The sequence below is a fragment of the Kryptolebias marmoratus genome, linkage group LG1, assembly GCF_001649575.2.
Source record: "Kryptolebias marmoratus isolate JLee-2015 linkage group LG1, ASM164957v2, whole genome shotgun sequence".
NCBI lineage: Eukaryota > Metazoa > Chordata > Actinopteri > Cyprinodontiformes > Rivulidae > Kryptolebias > Kryptolebias marmoratus.
Genome location: NC_051430.1, coordinates 13,804,391 through 13,830,644, shown reverse-complemented (window position 1 = coordinate 13,830,644; position 26,254 = coordinate 13,804,391). Strand labels below are relative to the sequence as shown.

The 26,254-nt window shown below is 37.8% G+C and overlaps 1 long non-coding RNA gene across 1 annotated transcript in view; it reads right to left on the bottom strand.

Moving 5' to 3' along the window:
- The window catches only part of LOC108236499, a 55,452-nt gene that overhangs the window by 5,108 nt on the left and 24,090 nt on the right, over positions 1-26,254 (bottom strand). The window contains exon 2 of the long non-coding RNA XR_001808600.3: positions 149-237. This is a non-coding gene — a long non-coding RNA (uncharacterized LOC108236499). The remainder of the gene's footprint in view (positions 1-148; positions 238-26,254) is intronic.

Genomic DNA, 26,254 nt, shown 5'->3' with positions numbered 1-26,254 from the left:
ACATAATGTACAGTTTATTTTCTGGAACAGGTCCATTTTTTCACGTTTACACAATATTTAACATCTGCTTCTTCCCCTTTTTTATTCAATGAATGAGAAAGTAATGGGAATACAAATAGGGAGAGGAAAACCAGTGCAATACTCTCACCATTTCCTGTTTCTGTGGAGCCGGTGTCTTCAGGGAGGTGAGCTGAGAGGAGACCTGGCGACAAGCCACCTTTGGTGGGCCAAGTCATACTGTGGAAAGAGAAGAAAATCAAGAAATCTGTTTGCAAAGAGACCATTTCTAAATGGTAAAACCTGATGAGAAATTCAAATTAAATAAACCTGCTCAATAATAACTGAAATAGCTTCAAAACAAAGATTCCTAAATGCAGCCATTTTTTTTTACAATGAAAAATAATTCTTCCTTTAATGGTACCTCTTTGTATTTTCTTTGTTGCCAACTCTAAATACTTGCTAGAGGCATGTCATCTTCACAATGTTAAAGCAACTGTTTCTAATTAAAGTTTAGTACTATTTTCCGAATAGTCCTCACCAAGAAAGCATTCTTATAACTCTGAGTCTTTTGCACAGTGGTTTTTCACTGTAAACATTCAAAATATTACACCACAACTCTTCTGCCAAAGGACAAAAAAGAAACAGAAATGTTAGTGTAGTTTGTATCATGGAGGTTTAAAGAAAATGTTCTGCGTCTATTTGAACATTTACTAAATTGTTCCAAATTTCAGGCATGGCAAATAGTTGCTTCAGCAATAGAGCTGCTTGTAAAACAATTAAATAACTACATTAAAATACTGATGAGGAACTGATGTTGCTGAGACACTCCAATGAGTATATCCATAAAGGCTAAAACAATAACAGATTACATAATTCTCTAACCGATGTGGTTGAAATAAGAGAATAACTCACAAATAACGACAAAACATTTTAGTTCAACAGTGGAGTCAGAATTTACCATGAGGTTCACTTAATTTGAACTGGAAATCTGTCTAAGGGGAATGAAGGATCGGTTAAGTCAACAAATAAAGTCAACCAGGAGGTAAATTTTGAGGAACACTGAAACCCCTGACCTACCCTGCAAGAAACCCCCTTTCACCCCAAACGGTGCGACCAAACACAGCCTCCAACACTGCCAGCAAGCTGTTCTCCTGACAGGCGCAGACTCTGGGGCCAAAAGAAAACAAACTGACTCTGATTATGAAAATAGTGCCGTAAGGCCCTCCTGGTGCCCAGCGCTTATCTTACACAAGGAGAGCTTTGTGCTCTGTGGGGGCTTCTTGCTGGCCCTCAACCACCCCACCAGGTGGAGACCTGCAGGACCCAACGCTCCTCCTCCCTCACCTTCTCCGTCTCTGCCCTCATGTGTACGGTGTCACCTCCACGGAGACCACGCTGTATATTTTGAAAAGGGAACATCAGGAAATTGATCCACAGGCAGCACACTGTTCTGTGGGCAAAAGCAATTCCCTAACAGTGTGAGATGATGAGACTTCCTAACCATAAAACACAAAAAAATGTTTCTTAAACTGGGTATTTTCAATAAAACTTTGACATGGAAAAAAGCCTTAAGATGAGCCTGTGTTGTTGCAAGGTGAGAAACAGGTAAGGACAGATCACAGATAATATAGATTTCATCAAGTTACATCATTAAGGAATAAAAAGAAATGATAAAAAAAAGTAAGAGAATCAGCCAAAATATATAAAGAACTATAATTTTTGTGTCAAGACACCTACAAAGCAGATAAATTAAAACTTCAAGACTACCACTATTGTTGCTTAGTATTTCAACTGACAACAATCTTATATATTTACCATGCCATCTAATTACTGTGTATACGGCAAAAATAAATGACGTAAAAATGAGATTTAGGTCACTGACAAAAGTTCTAGTGAAAAGGTTGTCTTTGTTCCATTTCACTGGAGACAACAATCCACAGTCTTGACTTTTTAACCAATAAAATAAAGCCAAATACAGCCACAAAATGTTGTCACATTTTCACAACTTTAAAAAACATGTTTGTAAGATAATGTAATTTAAAAAATAATTAGAAAGCAATTGTCATCTGTGCCCCCTTTGTCTGCAAACATCTCAATAATGTCATGCTGCAGTGAAGTTAAACAGTACAAAAATTCAATTTTTCACAATCAGGAGCATTAAGTATGACAACATCATATTTTTATTAGAAAGATGAGTCTTAGCAAAAATTTATTTTCTTCTTCCAACTCCATGTTCTAAGGCAGTGCTATTTACAGCTTTGTTCACATGGTAGAATCAGCCACCCAACCTTATCTGTAACCTTAACAGCCTGGTTGGTGGAGCTTAAAGTTGGCTATTCAGTGCCTTTGATCTGATTTATAGGAGTTAACTGAAGCTAAAGCATGAGCAGTTTCTTCAACAAATGCTATACACAACAAATTTACCTACAGTTGTTAGTGAATAAAATGGTGGCTAAGATGTATTTAAATCTGCAAAAACATTGAAGGGAAAGTGATGAGGTTAGAAAAAATGTGTTGCATTTGCAATCAACTAACTGTAGGATGTGACTACCATTGATTATTTAGATAACTGAACTTTTTCTCCAACAACCACGTACCACAGCTGTCAACAATTTTTTGGAACAATCTAAACTAATTTTGATGATTTCTTTTGCTCAAGGAAACTTTGGAGACTGAGCTTGTCAGTAACAGAGCGATGTTATCATCATGCAGTCATTAGTGACGGCTAAGTAAATCAACAACAGCAGAGACAACATCATCAAGCACATTTGATAGATGATTCAGAGATCTGCATAACCTCACAAGTTTGCAATTTGAAATTACCAAAATTAAAAAAAGAAAACAGTTCAAACTTCCCATTGATTACCAAAGCCACATTTCACCTAATGCTCACTGAAGCTTTAATACCTGAATTCTTTTTTTAAAATGAAGAAATAGTTCCTGCAGCCTGTTGACTGCATGTTCTACCACTTAGAGAAAAGGGAAATTAGTTCCCACACAAACCAAATAGCAGCGATTGTTTGTGTGTCTCAATATGCACAACTTTGAGCAACAAACTGTTCCACTCCAGTCCAGCGGGTGGTGATAGTGGAGATTCAGTCATTCAAGGTGGTATCTCAATGAGCTGCAACCAGCTGGCAAGCAGTGTTTTTCTGACAGAAAACAATCAAGGCTAATGTTCAGGTCTATAAAAACCATGCTAATGAAAATTAATTATTATTGAAAAACTGCTCCAAATCTGCCTGATTGTGTTTCCAAAGTGTGCTGCAGCAAAATAAATCATAAATGTTGGGGTGGCTACAAAGGTGGGCACAAAGCAAGTCAAGGTAAGAACAAAATAATGTACACAGCCTAGGATGCAGTTTTACAAGCCAACTAGTCTCCTAACAGTCACATCTCAGTGAGAGACCGCCATTTAATGATTGTAATTTACAAAATTATTTACTTCAGCTTTAAGAGGAGAGGGAAGCACAGGTTACCAACAGAATTCTAAATGCCAAAAGTCTTTGCACACCAAGTTTGTAAACTGACTCTGAGTTTATACATCTATCCATGCTTTATATTTGTTCCTTTTGGAATTTTCAAGTAGCTTGGATGACTTCATGAATATTTTACTTCTTTACAGGAGAAAAGGGAAAACTTAGTGTATCTAATCTTGAGAAGGGGTTATGAGTCAGGGGTGGGGGGTTCACCAAAAATATACCATTGATTTCTGTAGTCCACTTGATCCTGATCAGCAACTAGAAGCATGTAAGGTACCTGAAGTAACATAGTTTTTTATAATTTTATCAGAATTAGTAGAAATATGCTCAGATGTTGATTCTTTTGTTTTACCTACATAGTTTATGTTTGAGATATTTGAGCAGCAATGCTCATTTAGCACCACAGCCATCTGTTCAGATTGGCAGATTGACAGCAGAGCAGGGAAGATTGTGAGGGAGAACTTTAGAGCCTGTGTGATGTGGACTTGGTGTGAAAAGACTGTGTTTGATAAAGTCAAGAGCAAGTCTTATTTTCAAAGACCCACAAATAAAAATTAGAATGTATATTCCTTTTAGTCTTTGTCTTTCGTTTTTTTCTACAAGAATTAAAATTCATTGAACAGTTTTAACCAAACTTTATATTGTGCTCCATATGTAACAATTCACAGCTGGAGAACCAATGTTTGTAGTGGTCATATTTCTGCTGTAATTCATTACAAAGTTAGGGTTTCATTTTTCTCATGGGCCCAAGAAGATGTAAGAATGGAGTATGACTCTGTTTTTTCCAAGGTCCTTGGAGAGTCTGTAAGTGATCTGAGACACACAGGGTGGCGTCTAAGATGAGCCTGGGTTTGGATCAGGACTTTGCATCTGGGGCACATGTGCTTTTGACGGGGACAAAAAGATGGGGAAGGAAAGCCAAAATGTCTTTCTCTTCATTTTTTTTTTTCTTTTGCCTGAATTCTGAAAAGAAGTCTAATGACTTTCTTTTCCACTGCACATTGTGGATCCACTCACTTCCTATCTTCCTCATTTTCTTCACTTTGCAGATTTTAAACAGTTCTTATGACAAACAGTACAGACAGTAAGATTACTCGCAATCAAATATGTTTATGAAATGACGTAGCTGACATGCTAAACGAAAAATTAAAGGGTTTATGCTTGAACCCGCTCTTTGAGGGTAGATGTGTTTGGTGCTATGGAGGAAGCATAAACCACCAACAGATATGCACTAAAAATAAAAAAGATAAACAAAGGAGTGAAGCTAGAGAAAAAAATATGTATGTAGGTTATGGCTCTTTGGCAAATACTAAACCACATCTAGTCCTGATGGCAGTCTCTTGGCACTGCTGTTGGTATCCCTCCATTAGTAGCATCAGAAAGCCTAGGGCAGCCGACAGAAGTGTGACCGGAGATTATTGTCCTGCGTGCTTGTTTGGGTTAAGGCTTTAGATGGGGAAATGGGATTAGGATAGGCCCGGCTGGGGAGACACACACTAATGGGAAGCAGAGAAGCCCTCGCCTGATCCTACTCCACTCACCGAGAGCAACCCTGTTATCCCACCTGATTGGATTAGCCCCCTGTTAAATGTGCTATGATAACGGCGGACCACTGCTGAGAGTCTCTGCAGTGCTGCAGGGGTTGAAGCGCAGATATAGGGAACAGAGAAATACCTCCACATTGTTTATGTTTATTTTGATTATGCACTTGTACGAATTGTGGAGTGAAACTTGTATAAAACTCTTTAACTCTTCACTGTTTTTACAAACGTTTTTCATATTTGTACAACTAAAGTAACATCTTTTTTTATCTTTAGTGCCTGGGGTGGGTAGCTGAACAACAATATAAAGATCTTTACTGCACTTGCACCTTGCAGTAAATTTATATGCATGCAAATCTCCAAGCCTTAAACTTGCTAATTGCAGCAAGTCTACCAATCAGACAGTAATTACTGGTATCCTGCCTGCCTTTCCTTCCAATGGCTGAGCAGCTAATTTGAGCCGTGGTTTAAACAGCTGGAAAACAGCATCCTGTGGCAAAACTGGAGGCCTGTGTTTGAGTGTGCACGCATGTGTGTGAATCTGCACTCCTATTTATGCATTGACTATGGCACTTTTTGGAAAATGCAACGTAAGGTAGAATGAATTTAACTAGTAGGAAAATCTGGTCAAAGATGTGTGTAACATAATATTTCTACAGACTCTGTTCCGTACCTGCTGCTTTGCAGAGAGAGTTAAAGCATTTATCAATATCTTAACTCTTTCTGACCTTCCTGTCAAGATTAGCTGCTGTGTGTGATTGATTCAGATTTTATTCATGTTTCTTTTTGCCACAGGTTCAGGTGACATGAAATGACACACAGCACCCACACTCGGTGATGATTGGATGAAAAGGTTACTGATCTCATAATTGCTTTTAAATTGCACTGCATGAGAGCGTGTATCATTAATATAATGATTATCCACATCACACCAATCTTACCCAGAGTGAATCTTTAGTCATTTAGACACACTCTGCTCAGACAAAAACATTTAGAAAGCATTTTAAGAGAACACCCAATCAGCTGTCTTTACAAGTCAAAGCTGCAACTTTGGTTAGCTCTTTTTTTTCACCTTCTGGTCATTTTCAGATCATTTTTGTACAACCCCACAGCTAAAACAGTAAGGCAGAATATTGTAGAATTAGCCTGACAGGCTCTTAAGAAATTAGCCTTTGGAATACAGATCACTGTTGGTTAATTAACTATTGTTAATGTAGCACATGTGTTGTACAAGGACGACTAATCTCTAATTGTAAGCAAGGAAGAAATTAGTGTTTGCTTTCTCCCAACAGTTATAAATAAGTCTGTTTATTTAAAGAAATGTTGTAAATGGTAAAATGAGTAAGGCATATAATTACCTTACATTTGATAACTATGATTAAAATATTTATTATTGCTAAATAGCATAAATTAATGTTGTATTTTTCCTTTTTGTTTAGTCTCAATTTCTTGTTGCTTTATGTATAAAATGTTTTTCTTCTAAGGAGTCATTTTCACAATTGCACTACTTTTCATTTACACACTACTTCCCATTGTATGTTATTATTTTAGTCTCATCTCTTGCTCATTAGTTGCAGATTTGTGACTTCAGCAGAAGCAGATTAGAAACACACGTTTATACCCTGATGTGACTGCAGTACCATGCTAGTTTGTTTAACTATTAGGAAAAAATAAAGAACAGGAATGCATACACCGGATTAAGAACAGCTATGGCAGTGACAAGAATAAGAAGTTGTATATTTTTTTAGCTTTGAAGGATACAGCAACATTTACCACAAGTTTGATTTAGTTTATGGTAAAAGAAGTGCTTAAAGCTCCTGCTGCTGGTCCTGAACGTGTCAGCAGTGCAAGTCTTTTTGGCCCAGGAAGTTACAAAACATAAATAAATAAATAAAAATTGCCCAAGCTCCAATTACTATGCCTTTATAATGACCCACTCCAGTTTCTGTGGTTGGGTTTGATGTAAACCTAACCTAAAGTTGGACCTCTGACAAGTATTGGAGAAAACTGAAAAGAACATTTAATCTTCTGCAAAAATGGATATACACATTTATACGTAATTCCATCCCATGTCATTAGTGAATCACATACAAAAGAACATCAAATCAAACAAGGCACTTTAGTAAAAGTGTTAGAATGCTCACAAACGACAGGAATACGGTGTTATTGTGCTTGTTTATTTCATTATTGCACAGCTGGAAAGATCAGGACAAGAAATAGCTTTGTATTTTCCTTTTACAATGACTGAAAACTGTTTTTGCCCCTTACAAGCAAAGTCTCTGAATATTATTCCAATTTGGCTTATGCTTCTCGATAGTTTCAGGTGAAACTAATAAAGGATTCTCAGGTTAACACATTTTTACAACAAAGTCATGGGTAAGAAAACAGCTTTTTATGTATTTTGTTCAGTAATGGTCCTTTGCTAAGGAACAAGGTGCAAAGCACAAAATCAAGTCGTGTTTTGAATATATGTGTGCAAAGGGACAATATAATGTGTCTCGTTTTCTTTCTTTGGTGTGTCAGCAGTCAGCTCAAACGTGCACTTGTAGGTCAACAGACCGAATGTACTTGTGTTATATTTGTGTAACTGCATGTTGACTCAGTGTTCGTTGCTGTGCTTGTGTGTCTGCTTGTGGACTTCTGTGGGTCATTCTCATCCAGAGCAAGTTGTGAAAGCAAATTGTTTGCACATGTGGAGGATTTTCAAGTGTTTAGAATGAAGCTGGTTTCAAGAAGAGGCTGAGGGCTTGGAGGGGTGCTCAGTAGTCTGCAGCAAGAAGCAGCCAGCCTGAGCCCCCCTCTCTTCACTGAAACCGGTGCCTTTTTCCCCTTTTTTATACTCGTGGGAGTAAAGGTCAGAGGTCACAGGGGAAGATCTGTGTGATTGGACACAGACCTGCAGTATCAGAAGTGGAGGACACAGTAAAGCTATAGTATGTAATGTGACACCCCTCTTTGTGTGATGAAAGTGACATTTTAAATGAAAACATTATAACCAACTATGCCGATTGCAGTGAATACATACAAAGGAAAAAAGTTTAAAGAAAAAAAAAACATCTTGCACACCACCCAAACCTCGCCTTAATACCCCAACCCCCCTAAACTCCTTCTTATTGAGAGATAAAATGTTCCAGAGACAGGGAACTGAGCACAATTTTAAAGATCTATCAGAGGAGTAAAGATGGAAAAGAGCTTTTAATCTTGTGTAACCCTATAGGGCTCTAAATGTGAAAGGCTTCAGAGGAAGGATCCTTTAAAGAGGACATATAATCCTAATTAAAACACAGAGCAGAACTAGCACTTGATCTAAAGGGCCATCGGCTGCACTGCAACTATATTCTAGTTGTTTAGGCAACACTAATGAAACGCTTGGAGTCTGAAGAAGCGAAATGAGCAGTTATTGTTGCAGTTCTAAGCTGCTCCAGTAAGTACTTTCACTTTATGCAAGCATCAGTATGTACCAACTTCAAAGCTTAAAGCATGAAAATTGCAAGTTTCTGTCAGAAAGTGCTCAGTGAATTTAGTGTAGAAACAGAACATGCTCAGGTTTTTAATTTAATACAATGATAATAAAAAAGACAGGTAATCATGACCAAACTAACCATTTTTCTACAACAAGCAATAGTTTCTGTGACCATCTTTTGTTGCATTTTTAGCAGTCATATTTTTACCATGTCCGCGCACACTCATACATCCACACAGACACAGGCACACACACAACCTCTCTTTTCCATTGATCAAGGTAATTGAGAACAGCCATAACCCCCCCACCCCCTGTGCCTCACATCACCCCTTCTTTGCTGTCCTTTCTTGATGCCCCTCCCCAGACTCATGAAAGCCTAAACATCTGGTCCACATACACCCCAAGTCCTCATTCCCCCCACCCCGCACCCCGAGCACCTCAAAGCCCCTGTACTTCTCAGCCAGACAGTCCCAAGACATTGAAGTATTTCAAGAACAAGATGGAAGAATATAAACAAAAGGCATAAAAAAGAAGAAAAGAATGTTGAATAATATGGGCTGAACTTTTTTATTTTACAACTGAAGTCAGTAGAAGATTTGTAAAATAAATGATGTAAAGCTGAACATAATGTAATATGTGACAAGTCAGTGCTGTACTGACAGAGGATAGGGTGATAGAAAGGGAAGTCTTATTTCAAGTTTTGTGTGTGTGCTTGTGTGGTGTGCGTGTGTGTATGTGTGTGTCTTCATCCAGCACTGGAGGCAGTGTAAGTTACGTGTTACAGATACAGATCAGACTGGGACAGATTTAATTAACAGATATCTCTCCATAATGTAGATTCTTTTAGGCTCCTTCTGATGCAATCCTTTGTGCTTATCCAACCAAAAAAAAAAATTATCTCGACTTTGCAACAGACAGAAAGTGTTTCTTCTAGCAGTTGAAGAAACCAGAGATTTAGTCTACACCTTCATGTTTTACTCGCAGCACACAGCACTGGACAAGATTAGTGCTCGGAGTATCCAACACATCTTACATTCACAAACATTCTGAATCCTGTGCAGCTTTTGGCAATCTGTATTTGGAAACTGGGTGCATTCCTATCTCTGATGAGTGTACGTGTATTAATTTGCCCCTCATAAACTAAAACTAATAGAGATTTGCCCTTTTAACTATCTCTCAAGGTGACCAGATTACTGACATCAATTAAAGCAGGTCCTGCTGGCTACATGCCTAAAGCAAACGCTCTTCCTTAGAGGAAAAGAAAAGATCATTGTCCAATAAATCACCAAAGGAAAGGAGAGATGGGAAAGAAAAGTGTGTAAAACTGGGATATGCAATACAAAGAGGACTTCAGTGTTCTTATCCGATCTGTTTGCCCTACAGCAGGTTACACAAAGTCCATTACATGAATTCCAATCAAGTAAATAATAAAATAAAGGTGAATGCTTATGGAATCCATACATGCATTTTACAGTAAGTACAGGCCTGTTAGTTACCACAGCTCAGTGATCTGGAAAAAGTCAATGGAATGAATGAGTAAATAAATTACAAATGAGTTTCAACAATGGAAGGTCGGGTTTAATTTCCTTAAACTTTAATGAAAATCTTCTCATGAAATCATGAATACATTACAGCAAATGTTTGATTTTCTTATCCTACACTACTTTTACAATGCGTGCAATTACTGTGGCTGCTCTTTGCAATTTTATTGAAGTGACGATAGAGTTAGTGCTTTGTGTGCATGTTTGTATCTTTGTGGTCATGATTAAATAGAGAAGTTGCTGATTGTATATGTGCATATGGATGTTTGGTTAGAGTTCATATTGATTTTTATTTACATATGTTTGTGTGTTTTAAACATTTTTAAGATTTTTTTTATTAGTTTATCAGGTGTTTCTGAGAATTGCTGTCAGACTCGGGTAATCATTTATCTCCACTTATCTCCACCTTAGTTTATGTCAGCCTGCAGGTAGCCCACTTCACTCAACCCTGTGAATTGAAAGCATCAAACATCATTTTGAAACAATGTATTGGTCTGTGGCTCACTGGCTTGTTTAAGTGACAATATCTCTCAGGTGGCTGTAGGTGTAGGGTTTATGGAAATGGAATCAGTAGCCACTGTGTGGTGAATTCATTATAGAGGTGATGCTACCTGACTTTCTTTATGTAAATTAAATAACAAATAATGATCACTCTCTCATAAACAAATGCAATGCCGTAGCTCCACTAATGTTATACAGTTAAACAACTTTTAATCATCATAGAGAGGAAGATTAAAGGTTTTTATTTAGAGAAAGTCAGTGTGTAAAATATGACCACGTTAGAAATATTTTGAGAATTAAAAAAGGTGTACATGTCTTGCATGAGCCACCAGTTAAATAAATTAAAACTGCAGCTAGATTGTTCAAAGACAACAGTGCCCCCCCCCCCCNCCCCCCAACACACACACATGCACACACACACAGATCCACACAATGAGCCCATCATTAAAAGGACTGAAATACAATCCAATGACACATAGCACTCTGTTTAAAAGCATACTTTCACGAGAGATGAGGAACTTTAATTAACCCGGGCTGCAGATAGGAGAAAGGCAGCAGTTATCCCGTGGCCTCTGGCAAGCTGCCCGCCCAGCACTGTGATGTGAAATATATTCTTATGGACCTGAAGTCAGCACTACGCAACTTTCCCTGCCTTCACACACACACATTAACCTTGCAGGTATAATCACAGATAAAAGGTAGAACGTGTGATAGAGAAAGGGTATGCAAGAAAAAAAGGCGGAGATGCACATCATAAAGAAATAAAATCATTGTGTTCGCTTTAATAAAACAAAAATAAATGAATAAAACCTATGAGCAATATCATCTAAATTCCTTTTCTTTTTTTTAAATTAAATGTTAATTTGCTCCAGGAAATCTACACTGCCACACCTCCTGGCCCTGAGCTGTAGTCTGTCTCTTTACCCCCCTCAAACTATCCCCCTGGGTTAGTGACTCTGTGGACCTTGGGTCCAGCTTTCCCAGACGGTGATTTAAAATAACAATTGCATGCATATCAGGTTGCAGGCTTCTAAAACACATGTGAGATGAGGTAATGTGATCAGACCAGAGCATCATCCAAACCTCTCTCTCTGCTCTGTACATGTTCATGCATATGTCCACGTGTGTCTTAATTACTATGTTTTAAGTTTAAATTTGTGTCAGCTCAAGGCACCCATCATTTCTGTTTATAATGCTTCAAAGAAGCCAGACTTTCTTGGAATTTTGAAAGTGGTTTTAAGAAGTAGGCTTTCACACTTTCTGATGATCTTTTAAAGTATTTTTAGACATGGGCTGCTTTTGCAGGATATAATTTCTTTCTTTCTGTTTGTTTCTTCAAAGACACTAAAGTTTGACATCCACTAAATATTTTATTTTTTTGCACAAAGTAATTCCCAAAGACCTATTAGTCAGAAAATGAGAATACAAATCAACATAAGGTTTCTCTGAGTTTCAGTTTGCAGGACTTTTTTTCTTCCAGTTCAAAGACCTTTAAAAACAATTTTTAATCCACAGTCGATATTTTTAGGCCTCTGTTTCTTTTTTGTCCTATCCAAGTTATTTTAATTTCCTGCACACTGTGGCAAGAAATTCTGAGTTTTGGGATAATAGCTCTTTGGGAATCACATTGTTTAGCGAAAACCACTATTTTATCTTTGTCAGACTGTGTTAGTTTTGACATTTTTGTAAATGCAGCAAGAAAAGACGAAAGAAAAAAGTAATTTTCATTTGAACAAAATGTTAGTAACAACATCCCAAAGAAACCTTTTTTTTCTTTGCTCAGTCATCTGTTATTCGTAAACACTACTGTGGATAATATTTTTTTTGTTTTGTTTTGTTTTTTTAGTTAAATGATTCATAGGTCAGTGTTAAGAACAAGTTATTCTGAAAGACTGGACTGAAAATAAGCAAAAAGTTGACAATTTCCAAAGAAAAAGGTTTAAACGACCTTCAGAAAGTCTAAAAATATTGCTCAAGTCCTTCTTTAAATTACCTTACTGCACATTTTCTTGCAAACAATTTCTATTTATTGTTACATTTACAACTTAAGAAGGTGTCAAATAAAGCATATGCAAAACATTGAGAAACAGTCAATTTCTGATTTGGGGCACTTAACACGAGAGCTTAGTGACTGTTTTCAATTAGATCCCAAGTTAAAACAGCATTAAACTCTTACATTGTGTCACTGAGTCAAAATTACAACTCAGTTAATACCTCATAAAATGGTCACAGAGTTAACGATTGTGCAAAAAGACAGAGCCGTAACGTTGCCCATAACATTAAAATTAGAAGTCAGGGTTACCTCACTGCACATGGACAGGATGCTTGTCGACCCTGTAAGTGCCAGTGAGTAAACACTAATAATAGCTTCCATAAAGCCACTCGTGTGGTGGTGTGGGCCAAGCCTGGGGGGACCATTAAAAATTCTGCAGCACAAGGGATCCCTTGCAAGACCTTAACCAGACATGTTATGGTGGACGGCAGTAGAGCGAGGTGATAACAGTGACTCATGGAAACAAAAAGACAAACAATTAGAGTGCATAATAATATCACTTGAACTGTAAAATGCAGGAGAGGGGGAAAAAATGTCTACAAGTGAATGCTGCACAGTGATAGAAGAGTGCTTTGGTTAAAAATAGTACCAGGGAATGGTATGCCCCCTATTTGGGATGAATAATGGACTTCCCACCAGCACTGTGTGAAACTACAAGATTACAGTTTATCAGCAGAATATTAGAAAAGCTAGGTTAGAGGTGAAAGTTAACAATTAAATTAAAAAATAAATAAATAAAAAAAACTTGGCAAGGCGCTCTTTATTGTGTATACAAATCCTAATGGTTATTCTGTGTAAACTCCCCATCAAGATTTCTTGTGTTCTCCTCCCTGATCTCTAAAATTTCAACCCATTCCCTCCTCCTCTTTGTGCCTTTACTAAACATGCACTCTTGGTTTAGTCTTACAGTAACACGTTTGTTTGTCTCGCTGCAGAGACAGGACTAAAATCACTCACTTCCCACACGTGCCCCCTTCTATTCTTCTTGCCACTTCTCTCTTGTGACAGGTACCTTTTACTTGGATAATTGTTGCTTAAGTAGCCATTTTCCATTTCTGCCACTATTGAGAGCTGGCCATGTAGAAAAGGCAGGGCCTTGTAGGGATGGCTGCTAATGGGGCAACAGACAAGGCTTCCCCGTTTTGTCAGAGGTAGCTGAGGGGGGGAGAGCCTCTTATCAGCAAGGCACAGCCACAAAATGTTCACCAAATTAGCGTTTCCTTAACCCCTCCCCCTTTCTGCCATTCTCTCTTTCTACCTGAAACCATTCAGAAGTGATTGGATATGTTCCCCCAACCTTGTAAATTTTACTTAACAAGGTACTTAAAGTGCAATGTGCTGTTTAAGAGAACCTCATGCAAAAAGTCAAAGTTTAATGAACAACTTGTTTTGTAATTTTTAAGTTCTTTCCATCTTTCTTGTTTTGTAATTTTGCTCAATATTCTTTACTGGTTACTCATATGTCTAAGAGAAAACATCAAATCAGCATGCAATCAACCATTCCACATTGCTTCTTTTTGTCTCCATCTATTCCCAAATGTCCCTACACGTCCTTTTATCCATGCATGTATGCAATTAAACCTCAATCTTCTCTCCTGCACCTCTCTCAGTCCCATATGTTGTTGAGTGGTGAAGCTGTTGAGAAAGAGAAGTGTTAACCTCCTCTCCAAACCGCAGGCAGAAGGGCTGCATTCCTCCCTGAGTACTCAACGTGCTGTTTATCTGCATCCATGCACTCTGTCACCATGGCAACCCCAGCCAAATACACTGGCCCGTTCAACTGTGTTTAATTTTTTCCTCCCGTTTTTTTTTTCTTCTTTCTTTGATTTCATCACTGAGCTCCCAATGCTCACTCTCACTAAGATAAACAGAAATGGAGCCCCATAGTCAGCCAAGCCTGCTTGAGTTTATTTTGAGTCTCCGCCCGGTTCGGTCCATGACGCTGTTTCGCCATCCCTCTCACTTTTCACAGCTTGAAAATTGGAAAATGCTCAGGTTTTGTGAGGCAGAGGAGACTGGAGCTGTGGTTTGAGTTGGCTCGCCTTATATGAGACATAACGCCCTAAATAGTTTCAGAGCACCGTGTTCATTGCGTGGCTAACGATATGTCAAAATCAGAGATGAGACTCATCTAAAACAGAGTGGCCTTTGGGAGAAGGGAAGATTCATTATTTATCTGTTTACATACTGTCATTACAGCCGAAGTAAACATTTTTTACTCATTTCACCGACTACACACGAGCAATCACACACAACCTATCATCTTTTGGAAATCCAGGGATGCCAGTGTGATGAGCCCTAAAACTCACAATAATGGCCGATCCTGTAAGACAACACTTTGTTCTCTTAATTAGCACTTCTTTTCCTCCATTCAGCCGGTGTTCCAATGGTTGACTATTCCTTTATTAGGCAGGATTCCATCTCCAGCTTTCCAATAGGCACTTAACTCCTGCCTAATAGAGGATTTTCCCACACTTCCTCTGACAAGCCATTCAACTGAGAAGAGTTAATTTGTTTCTAATGCTTGGCTAATGGAGGATTCTGATGGCAGGAATTGAGTGGTGCTGGGGGGGAAAGAGACTTGCATTTTACGCATTTAAAATAAAGTCTAAAAGATTGCTTTTTTTTTCTTTTAGAATACAGTCCATGGGCTTTCTAAGTTACATCCTCCCAAGTTTAGATAGCTTTTAAGGTCTCATCAGAAGGCAGAATTTTGCAGCTTGAGAGGAACTTTCTCTTGCAGTGATGCATACATTGTTGCTTTTTTTCCCCTCTCTGTTGATGTCAAAGGGGGTACTCTCTGGGACTATCTCAGCCTTGCAGTGGCCAGTCAGTTAGTGTCTGATTGACAGGCTGTGGCACTATCAACTGTCCTGCTGCACAGCAGGAGTGTCAGGAAGGGAGAGCGTACACTGAGGGTGAGGGACGGAAAGCGGAGCCGTGCCAAGCGAGAAGGGATGAGGCTCAGCAATGGCTATCTGGAAATGGCCCAAATATGGCTCTTCTAATCAATCTAATTCCGTCGGCAAGCTCTGGCCTTCTTTCTCAGACGTTTCGCTGCGTCAAGATAACCTTATCTTAACCTGCCACATCCTTTACAATTAGCGCTTTCTCTGTAGACACACACAAAACACACACAGATGCCAGCTGTCACATTTGCACTCACACAAAACTGCTTTCATAAATACATTGGAAACATCTATAAAATCTCTCTAATACAGTTTAGTTTTGTATCAAGGCTATTTACATACATAACTAGCTAGTACTGAAAATTTTTTCAAGCTAAACTAAAACTTTAAACAAATCTACTCCAATACTTATGTGATAATCATGAAAACCTCTCATGTTCTTTACAAAGTATCTTGAAGTCCATTACAGTTATCAAACATTCAGATGGATCTGGGAGTTGAAGTACATCCTCGGGTATGATGCCTGACAATGGCGTGAAAAGGGATGCTCTGTTTATACCACACACCTGTGTTCTGGAAGAGCAAACAAACATTACACAGCGTCAAAGACCAGGAACCGAAAATCATCAGAGCATTTTTAGGTGACTAACATGAGAGAGATGGCTGGGTCATGGCTTTCTAAAGTGCGCTTGCTGAACTTTTTCTACATCTAAAATTGGTGTGGCAGAAGTCTATGAAAGTGGGACTTTAATTAGCTCGCAGTCAACACGGCAACACTCAGCACACCTGCTCAGCTGCTTATTGCCAAGGGAATCATCTATTTCCTACTGGGAGGCGAAGCAGACAGCAAAGCCTGTGGGTGGATCTAGAAATGTATACAATGCTTGCATTCATCAGTCTAAAAGAGAGAATAAGATGTTTTTTTTTTATTATTCTTACTATACATTTGCTTCATTTTTTTCATGACCAGTTGTGTATGATATTGCAGCAAGAGATAAATCTAACCAAGGTCAAACAAACAAAGACTTTATCTCAACCGTGTTTTCTTGTGCCGTTGATAACGCTTTGGATTTCAAACACCGTTTCTGCTTCCTTTCGTGAAGTCTGGGGCACACGCTAGCTATTGATCCACTGCTTTTTTAATGTCTGTGCATTCAGCGTGTGTTTGTGTCTGTGCTAAGAATAAATGAGGGCGTGTGCTCGTACACCTTTGTTTGTGTCCGTGGAATTAAAAGAACACCCACACATACAAACCCACAAGCCGGTGGTGACTGAGGATAATTAGGACTAGTAATGAAATGTGGTAGGTGGAGTGTGTTTACCTCACAAATCGTAATAACCAATGCCCTTGAAGTTCATTACAGGGAAAAAAGGAAGCCAAAAGACCAAAAGTGAAATCTGCAATGTTGGAAAGAACATTCATAAAAAGTATTTTGTTTTTACTATGCATTTAAAAAAAAAAGTATGTGTTTCCCAAAACTTTTTTTTTTTATTAACGTGGCATTTTGTTACAAATCTAAGTGGTCATTGCTTTATTTAAATATTAAATCTACCTTTCTTATAGTCTTGTGATGCTGAGATAAAATTCATTATAAATTTGAATGCTGATTTTTATTGGCAGTAAATCAGTGCAGAAGACACTGACTGGGTGCTTTGGGTTGACAAGTACCTTTCAGTAGTTTTATTTACCAACTGATGAAAATCCCTTCTTCTGTTGTATTCACACTATGATTGCAGTTTACAAAAATCATTTAGATACTTTTGTTCAATACAGGAGGAACCTTGTGTGAAATAACTGCAAAAAAGCCCACAAAGCTATATTTTGTGGAGATTGGTAGTACCCATTGCGCTCCAAAATCATCTAGAATTGATTAGTGTTTAAAATCCATAAGAAAGACAGACAAAATGGACTTCTATTCTGTAGCTGAAATCATTTCGTTTCCCAAGCAAGAAGCTTTTATCCAGATGGAAAATGAAACTTCTTCAAGTACAGAATAAAAGTCATTGGTTTATTAGTTTTTTGCTTTGTTTTTTATTTTTATTTGCCCTGTCCTGAATGTCTAAGAATCTACACCAGCATTATGGTGTTTTAACTAAAAAGAGACCACTACTGTTACTGGCTTGATGCAGTCGGGGTAAGAGGTTTGTTCTTTCATTCATTCAGTTGGTCAGTAAGTAAATACAGCTAAACATAAGTTTGTCTTTCATGAAAAGAGTATGCAACATTTTTCATTTGAATTCAGCTGAAACTCAGGAATAATTTACACAATGGAATATTTGTTGGCCTCATATGTCTGACTTGCATACATCTGACAATGACTCATGGCTCACTCCTTTTCTGTACCTGCTTAGTCCTGTTCAGAGTCGCTGGGGTACTGGTGTGTATCTCCAACAGACAACAAGAGAGAGTTGAGGTACACCATAAAAAAGCCATCAGGGATAACACATGGCCAATATGGACACACACAAGACAGATGACGATGTACTCACACACTCACTTCTAAAGTCTATTTAGACCCACCTAATAACTTAACAAGCATCTTTTTGGTCTGGAGAAAAACAGAGTGCTCAAAATTCTTGCTGTGAGGCAACAGAACTAACCACCTACACCATCGAGCCACACAGTTCGACAATTATTTTGTTAAATAGGTTTTTGTCATTGTACTTGTGGTTTTTCTTTAAAATATTGCAATTTTACCAAGCCTGAATAAAATGATCAGCTGTAGCATAATCTGATGTAGATGCAATCAAAAAACAAGGAAAAGTATTTGAAAGGGACAATTTATCTGCAATCACCATCTCTTATTTCCAGTTCTTTTAAAGTTGGACTGAAAGCAGTCTGGATGCTAATTTGCCCTTTTCTATCCTAAAATAAAAAGTGCTACCACACAAAATTATAGGCCACTGCTAGCACACTGGATTGTGAAAATCTGACAAATATTCCCAATATATACATATATATGTTTTATGTTCAGTTTATTTGGGATAGATTACTTAAAGTCTTAATCATAGCGGAGGGAGCCTGAGAACCAAGCGTTTATCCTAAAGCACTCTGACACTACACTGCCGAAAAGAAAAAAAAAAGATTAAAATAATTGATCAATTTACTCAGGGACCAAACTGATCAATGAGATACATTATTAAAAGAAGGATATTGATCAGGATGGAGGCAGGCCGGGTAAAATGTTTACCACAGCAGAGAGACCAGGATCAATTGTGTGGCCACTGCACTTGAATAGGGCCCCATATGGATCAATGTCTGATGGAGCAATAGGGCATATGGATCTGCCCACTGTCCACTGTCCCTTTGTAGCAGATGAGGAATGAAAGAGTGAAAAACCTGAGATACAGTGGAGATCAAAGATGAGTTTCTGCCATCTTTGTTGCAAAACATGTACTGAGTTTTGTCCAAAAGAATATGGGAAATAGATTGATTGAAATGAGAGCTATGTGCATTGTTCACATTTTTGTGTATGTGTGAAGCAGAATGCTTACATTACATTTATAGACCACAGTTTTCTTGTTTTTATATGCAATAATTTAAATAACATTATATATATATATATATATATATAATATATAATTTTAATCACGTTGTTCTATAAACATTAACATTTGAACTCAGAACAACATTTTGAGGCTCATCAATATACGTAAATGTGTGTGCTTTTGTTGGTGTGTGTGTTTGTACCTGCATACATGTATAAATACAGTTCATGTGCTCTCAATAAGTGTGTATGTGTGACTTTAGGGGCTATTGATTGTGGACGCTTCATCATCAGTTCAAGAAGCTATTTTCCACACAAAAGAAAGCTTTGAGGAGAGAAAGGAGAAGGGCAGAAGAAAAGAAACAGATTTTAAAATGTGCTCTAAAGAACAGCAAACCGCAAGCTCTTCTCTTCCCTCCCTCTTTATTTTTTTCCTGGCTCCTTTCTTTGCAGCTATAGAAAGGAACTGAATGATTGCAGGGTGCAATTGGGGGGGTTGAGACGGGGGTTACTGAAAAGACCTCAACGCTTTTACAGATTTCCTCTCTCCCCACCATGGAGGACATCTGACCTTTGAGGGGGGAGAAGAAGGGAGCAAGGGGAAGACAGAGATAAAGAAGGAGGGGTAGCTGGGAGAGAGGGGAGGGCAATCATAATGAAAAGTGGTAATTCCTTAGAGAGCGAGTGAGAAAGAAATGTCTAAGGGCCAGTAATGAGATCGTCTGACTAGCGGGTTGCTATAGCAACCACCACAGTATTACTATACACCACACTGTATGAATGAGAGAAAGACCATCTATTGTGGCTACAAGTGGATGGGTCAGGGAGAAGAAGATCCTCTATGAGACTGAAGCAAGAAAGGCAACTTGATGTCAAATGGGTCATTTATTAAGTTCAACCAAATTAATCCCAAGTATTTTTTTTTGCAAGTACAGACCATAATGCACTGTAACTTTGTTTTTCTTGAAGAACTGATTATATGTATTTAAAAGGAGAGTTTGAAGTGGGATTCAGTGAAAGGTTTATGAACAGATAATATCTTACCCGTTGGAGATAGCTCTATGAACAGCCTCAGTTTGGTGAAATGGATTTCATAGCGGTTCAAGCTAATGCTACTTTATAAACCTTTAAAGCATGTAAGTTTCACATTGCATGGTGATTCCAGCAGAAATATTATGCTATTCCTCCAATAAGTGCCACAGGCTAAACCTAGAGTCCTACAGCTATCAGCTGCTGCTGCTATTTGTGCTTGCAAATTACCACAGAATTCTTTGTAAGTCATTTTGTAATGCAAAGCTATGACAATGTCAGGGCTTTAAAAAGAACAAAAAAACAGACTTGCAGGAAGTGCTATGAAATGTTTGAGTTATTTTAAAATGTCCGAAATCTACTTTTATCTTGGCCCTGCTTAAACTAGCCATTTGCTCATCAGTTTGGTAAGACACAAACTACTTTTTTTCCAAACTCATGCCATTCAAAGAGTGATCTACAACAAAAATATATATATATTTTAAATTGATATATTAAATATTTATAACCTTTCCACAGAATGTCATTTCAAAAGACCTGATCTATCCCTTTAAGTAGCTGATTTCTAAGAGGTTCGGCTCATTCAAGCCAAGTGAAAGACAGGAACTGTTGGGACAGTGTCTAATTTCCCAAGCAGGAATCCAGGTGTGAACAAGTTAACCCTGCTCTGTGGTTGGATGGGTTGGTCGGTGAGCACCAAACTCTCCAATCTTTGAAATGAGCTGCGGATCTGATTACTGTGGTCTCTATACAAAGTCTGCTTCCACCACCTGCTCCCACTCCCCACTTTCAGTCTTTGATAAACTTTCATTACTGAAAAGTAAGACAAATCTGTCCTGAAGACCCTCTCCACAATTTTTTGCAAGTTTATGAATGAGTAAAAACAAGTTTATAAAAAACATGGAGGGTAGACACAATAAAACTGACTTCAATGTCTTATTAAAATATGAATATGAAGAAATGTAAAACAAGTTCCTCATTTTCTGTGAAACTTGCCTTTTTGGGTACAGTGTGTTCGTGTGACACCGGCCCACGGGCAATGAACATTTCCTTCCTCGGAGGAAGTACTGGTTCATGTGAGCCCCGGAGACAGGAGGCCGTGTGGGTCAGTGATAATCGTACTGAATGGACAATACTACAGATAGGTTAGAGTGAGCTAACACGCATGCCTGGTTAGACAGGGAGAGCCTGCAGGAACTGTTCATGAATACACACTCAGGCTACGGGGTCAACAACAAAACACCAAGATAAGAAGTCCAGACATGCTACTTCCACTTTTTCATTTTTTTTTTTTAAATATGTGTGTGTGTTGGTGTGTGTTTGTGAGTGTGTCGGTATCACAGAAAAGAAACAAAGACAGGGGGCTTGTAGACAAAATGAGCAGACATTAAGTACTTGTTCACAATTTCTAGGTTCAGAGTTATGGGTGCTTGTGTGTGTTTGTGTATTGTGTGAAGCATTTTAGAGCCCTTGCACACTCTCAAAATATTGTCACAGCATTTAGTAAGCATTAGTATGAGCATATGATGTTTTATGTTTTAAACCTTTAGTTTAAAACTGTTTGGAGGGTCATTTCCACGATGGTGTAAAAGTGAAACAAGAATGTTTTACTGTATTTTCATCTCTTCTGAGAGGAGACTGAGTGAGGTCAGTGTGGAAGGATGATGGGAGGAGGAGGAAGGGTGGACCAGTCACTGACACTCCGTCAGATTTACAGACATACTGACCTCATTGTGCTCTTTCTGCACTAGCAGCCAGGTTACATAATTATACAGTGATGACTGGTAGTCTTAAAGGAGTTACACATTTGTCAGAATTCATACTGTGTAGTTATTATCCGTTTTCCATTGTTAGTCCTGCAGGTTTACATGGTTCAAAATGATGAAAGTGTTTCAGCAGAACTGTATAGTATGTAGATCAGCAGCTTTCTGCTGGTATTACTTCATAACTAATCACAAACATGCGCTATCTGTATTGTAAAATGAAACTATGAGAAGAACAAAGTTACTATCAGTGATTTACAAACAGAATCAAAAAGCACAAAGATGGAAAGTTGTGCATTTTGGCAAATTTACACACACAATCTGCCAAACAGGTAAGATATTGTGTAAACTGATCTTCTGTGACAGTTTATTAATAAAAATCATAGTTGTAGTTTTTTTTTTCATTTTACACAGAAGGTATGCTACAGTCATTTATGCTATTTTTTCTAAAAGGTACAAGGCATACTGAGATCATTGTAAATCCTGGTCTAAGTAATGCCCATGACAGTTTGCAAAATTGTATTTATTTATGAATTTGCTAAACCTCTAAAAGTACATTTAAGCATAGACTATTCTTCTAGTACTGTGAAAGGATAGTGCTTACAACAAAAAGTTGTTGAAAGCAATTGTTTCATGTGATTCACAAATACACAATGTGGCAGAAACACAAACTAAAAGCTGCAAACTTTAAAGTCCTAGAGAGAGAAAGCAGGTGAACAGTAAAATAATTCAGTCCTGCAAAGATTTGGAGAAAAATCTACAAAGAAGATCAAGAACAAGTTTATTTTATCATATATTTTTTTTCTAAACTGACAATGCATGCTACTTCTCAATCAGCAGACAAGTCCTCCACAATCATATGACTACTGTATATGTCACTGTTGTCCAAACTGCTTTTAGACTCCTTGGACATGTGACCTAACTCTGGAAGAAATTTTAAACTTTTTTTAATACCTAATGTCGAATGAATAAGTAACTAGCATAACCTCAGGATGTTTTGTTTTCCAAAAGCAGAGAGAATGATATAGATGCCATTTCTCTTATCAGTGCTGGAGCGGAGGACACAGGCTGCCCTTCCTTGTCCTTGTGACTACAGCCTCTTTTAGGAATTTGGGGCCACTGTTACCATTGTGCTGTCCTACAGGAAGTATGGTTCACTGCTCACTCCCAGCATTCAGTGGGTTTCCTGTGTCAGGTTACCACGTCCTGTGTTTATTTTCTTTGCTTTTTGTCTGTATCCACCCTATAGGATTTTTCCAGCATCCACCGACCATACAAAGGAGAGGATGGCACCATCTCAGCTATTGAGATAAGGAGTTACTAACAGTTTTGCTTTGTCTTACCATGATCTATGTTTCTGCTGTCAGGTAATGGAGAAGCTGTGTCAAAACAATATGAAACAAATGTAATGGTTACATTGATTTTAACTTAAATATGCACATTTAAGAAAAAAAAAATACAAAGTTTAAAAAAAAAAATCCCCTTGGGATTATGTGTGAAAAGGGTGAACAGTGTTGTGTTTTAAATACCCAAGAGTCACAGCTCTGCAGGAAAAAGTTTTCCCCCTACCTCAACAGAAAGAACCCTAATCAATTTCAAATTAAGCAGTTCATTCATTGGACATTGTCTTTGACAGATAAGCTTGTTACACCCTGAAAAAAAAGGCTGAATGAAATACTTTAAACTCTTCAAAGTAATTATTGCTCAGCTTTTTTTTCCCTTCTCGACTCTTCTAAAACAAACAGCTTTGGAAAACTTCGAAGGGTGTGATTGATAGAGAGCATGAATGATGTATAAAGTCTATTTTGCCGAGATCAATACTGAATTTCATTAGAACACACCTTGTGCACACACACAAACACACTTACACACTAGTCTTACTTGGGGCATTGCAGTGTTTTTCTTTGCTACAAGCTCCCAATATATTGTACCTTCATTGATGAACACAGAGTAACACAATGAGTATGTGTCTGTTATGATCTTATATCAGTATTATAAACAAGGTGCCCTGTCTAATGCTGAGTCCTACATTAGTTGCAATGATATGTCTTGGCTCCACGAAGCATTCACCTGCATGCTAAGCACTGACCTCTCAACTAAAGTAACACAGCCCTCTTCATTTACCTCTGCGATTTTCCCCAAGAGGATGACTCACCTCTGTTGTCCTTGCACCCAAACGTCTTAATGTTCACAGTGATGACGCTTGCATTTACATCCCGCACCCTCACAGGGAGGGGGACCTGAACACAGGAGGTGGCTCTACAAGTAGTTGGTTAATTTATGGAAATTGTTTACTTTGTTTCATGTTTGAACAAGTGAAACTTTAGTGGATACAGATAAATGCACACAACAGAGAAAAAAAATTTGCCCAATCATTTATTTTCTCATTTGTGCTAAAATTTCTGAGATCTTGGACATGTATTTGCCTCAAACTCTGTGCTCTTTATTGTGAATTTTTGGAGCAGGTTGTCTTAAATAAATTTGAAATAAACACCTTTGATTTGATTTTCTCAGAGTAATAAATTATTCCAATAATTAGCCCATAGGTCCGACTCAAATGCAGTCACAATCTTTTGCTTGAGACTCAAAGGAGCTCCTAATATTCTGCCATGTTTGCATCACATGCTTTAATATCAAGGAAATAAAGCTTTGTGTCCAAAGTTAAAATGAACATTTTTTACTCTGCAAGGGGATCCTAATCACATCCAATCTGTAATCCCTGGTAGTTAATTTATGGACGTGAAGCTGTGATAAATGTAGAGGATAGTTTATTATATGTTAGTTATATTAGAAGTATCTAAGTTCATTGTGTTAAATAGCTGAATAAATACCTTAATAAAGAGTTTGTTGTTTCAAAACATATTATTGTAAAAGCCACCAATTTTTGTAAGATTTGCTATTTTCTTGTGTAAATATAAATTATATAAATTATATATAATATATATAATAATATTCACATTTTTTATTTATTCATTTATTGGTCCAGGCGAGCATACAGTGTTAAACGGGGAAGATCCAAAGCAAAAAACTGGGTTTGGAAATCATTTTCACCTAAATGTTTATACAAAAAGTTAGTGCTGGTCTATATGACATTTAGACTTAGATTGTTTTAGGGACTTTATACAAATATATAAAATACAGCACCGGTTACTGAGTTCTATGCAACTTTTCATATTCAAAGGAACTTTTTTTCTGATAAATGCTTTATTACCTCTCATCCTATTGATAAAATTGAGGATGATGTATTGAGCTTAATACAGATCAATAAACTTAGCAAGAATTAAAAAATATGTTAAACATCTCAGAGCAGAAATAATAATTACAAGGCTTAATTTTCTTTCCTAAGTTGAACAAATAAAATCTATATTATTTAGAAATAATTGTGACACATTTGGCTAATAAATATGAAATAAATTCCGAAATAATAACATACAAAACTTACAAAGTCCCACATGGCTTCAACAGGTGCTGCGAGCTGTGGATCTGTGAGCAAACATCATCTGAGCATGCATCACACTTGGAGTTTTACAACTGAGGTCAATCACTGTGACCTCTTCAGGGTTGTATTTTATGGTAGGACTTGGGCAGTGGACTGTGAGGCCATGGTGGAGGGAGGTTAAGGACGTTTCGGCTCAGAATTTCATCTGCACAACACCCCGGGGGATGTCGAGTCTGTGCTAGTAATGAGGCGCTTCAACTTTTTTTTTTTACTTCTTGTTGGATGAGGGTGTCAAGGGTTTAGAGTTTAGAGCCTGACTTATTGATGGCTCTTTAGGTGTCACATATTGCTTCTTAAAATAATGTTTTTCCACCATAAATTATCTACCCATGCTTATTAATTTTGGTCATACGTCACAATCTTGTTATGAGATTTTGTTACAGGGCAAAATTCAACTTTTAATATTTATTTATCGCAGTGGGGTTCACGGTCCTTAATTCAGCCCTGGTTAGGCAGTTCATGTAGTGTTTACTTTAGGGGTGAGGCAGGTTAAATGGTATTATTAATTACTTTGATTTGGCCTAAAGTGTCTGTTTATTGTTACAGTGATTTATTTGTTATTTCAGTGTAAATGATTCTTTTATGCTTAGCTTAAGAGCTTAGAGCTCTTAAAAAAGGCGCAAACACAAAGGAAAAATATAGGAGTCAGTAAAGAACAGAAAAATGTATGAGAGCAGGGAAAGTGCCTAGTTTACTACTCTATAATCTTTATGTAAAGCTCATTTGTTTCTGCCCAAGAGCACAAGTCTCAGTCCAACCTTTATGAGTTCGTATGTCTGTTACTGCATCGAGGCAACAAAGCCAGCAGGAGAAATATGGGGAACCATAGGTTTATAAACCTGAAGATCTGCTGCTCTGTTTGTACTTTGCAGACTCCGTCACCCTCCCGCTACACACACACACACACACCACACATGCGCGCACACACCAACATTTTCGGGGAGTAAAATTCCACATGTAAAATATACAAACCAAAAGTTCCCAC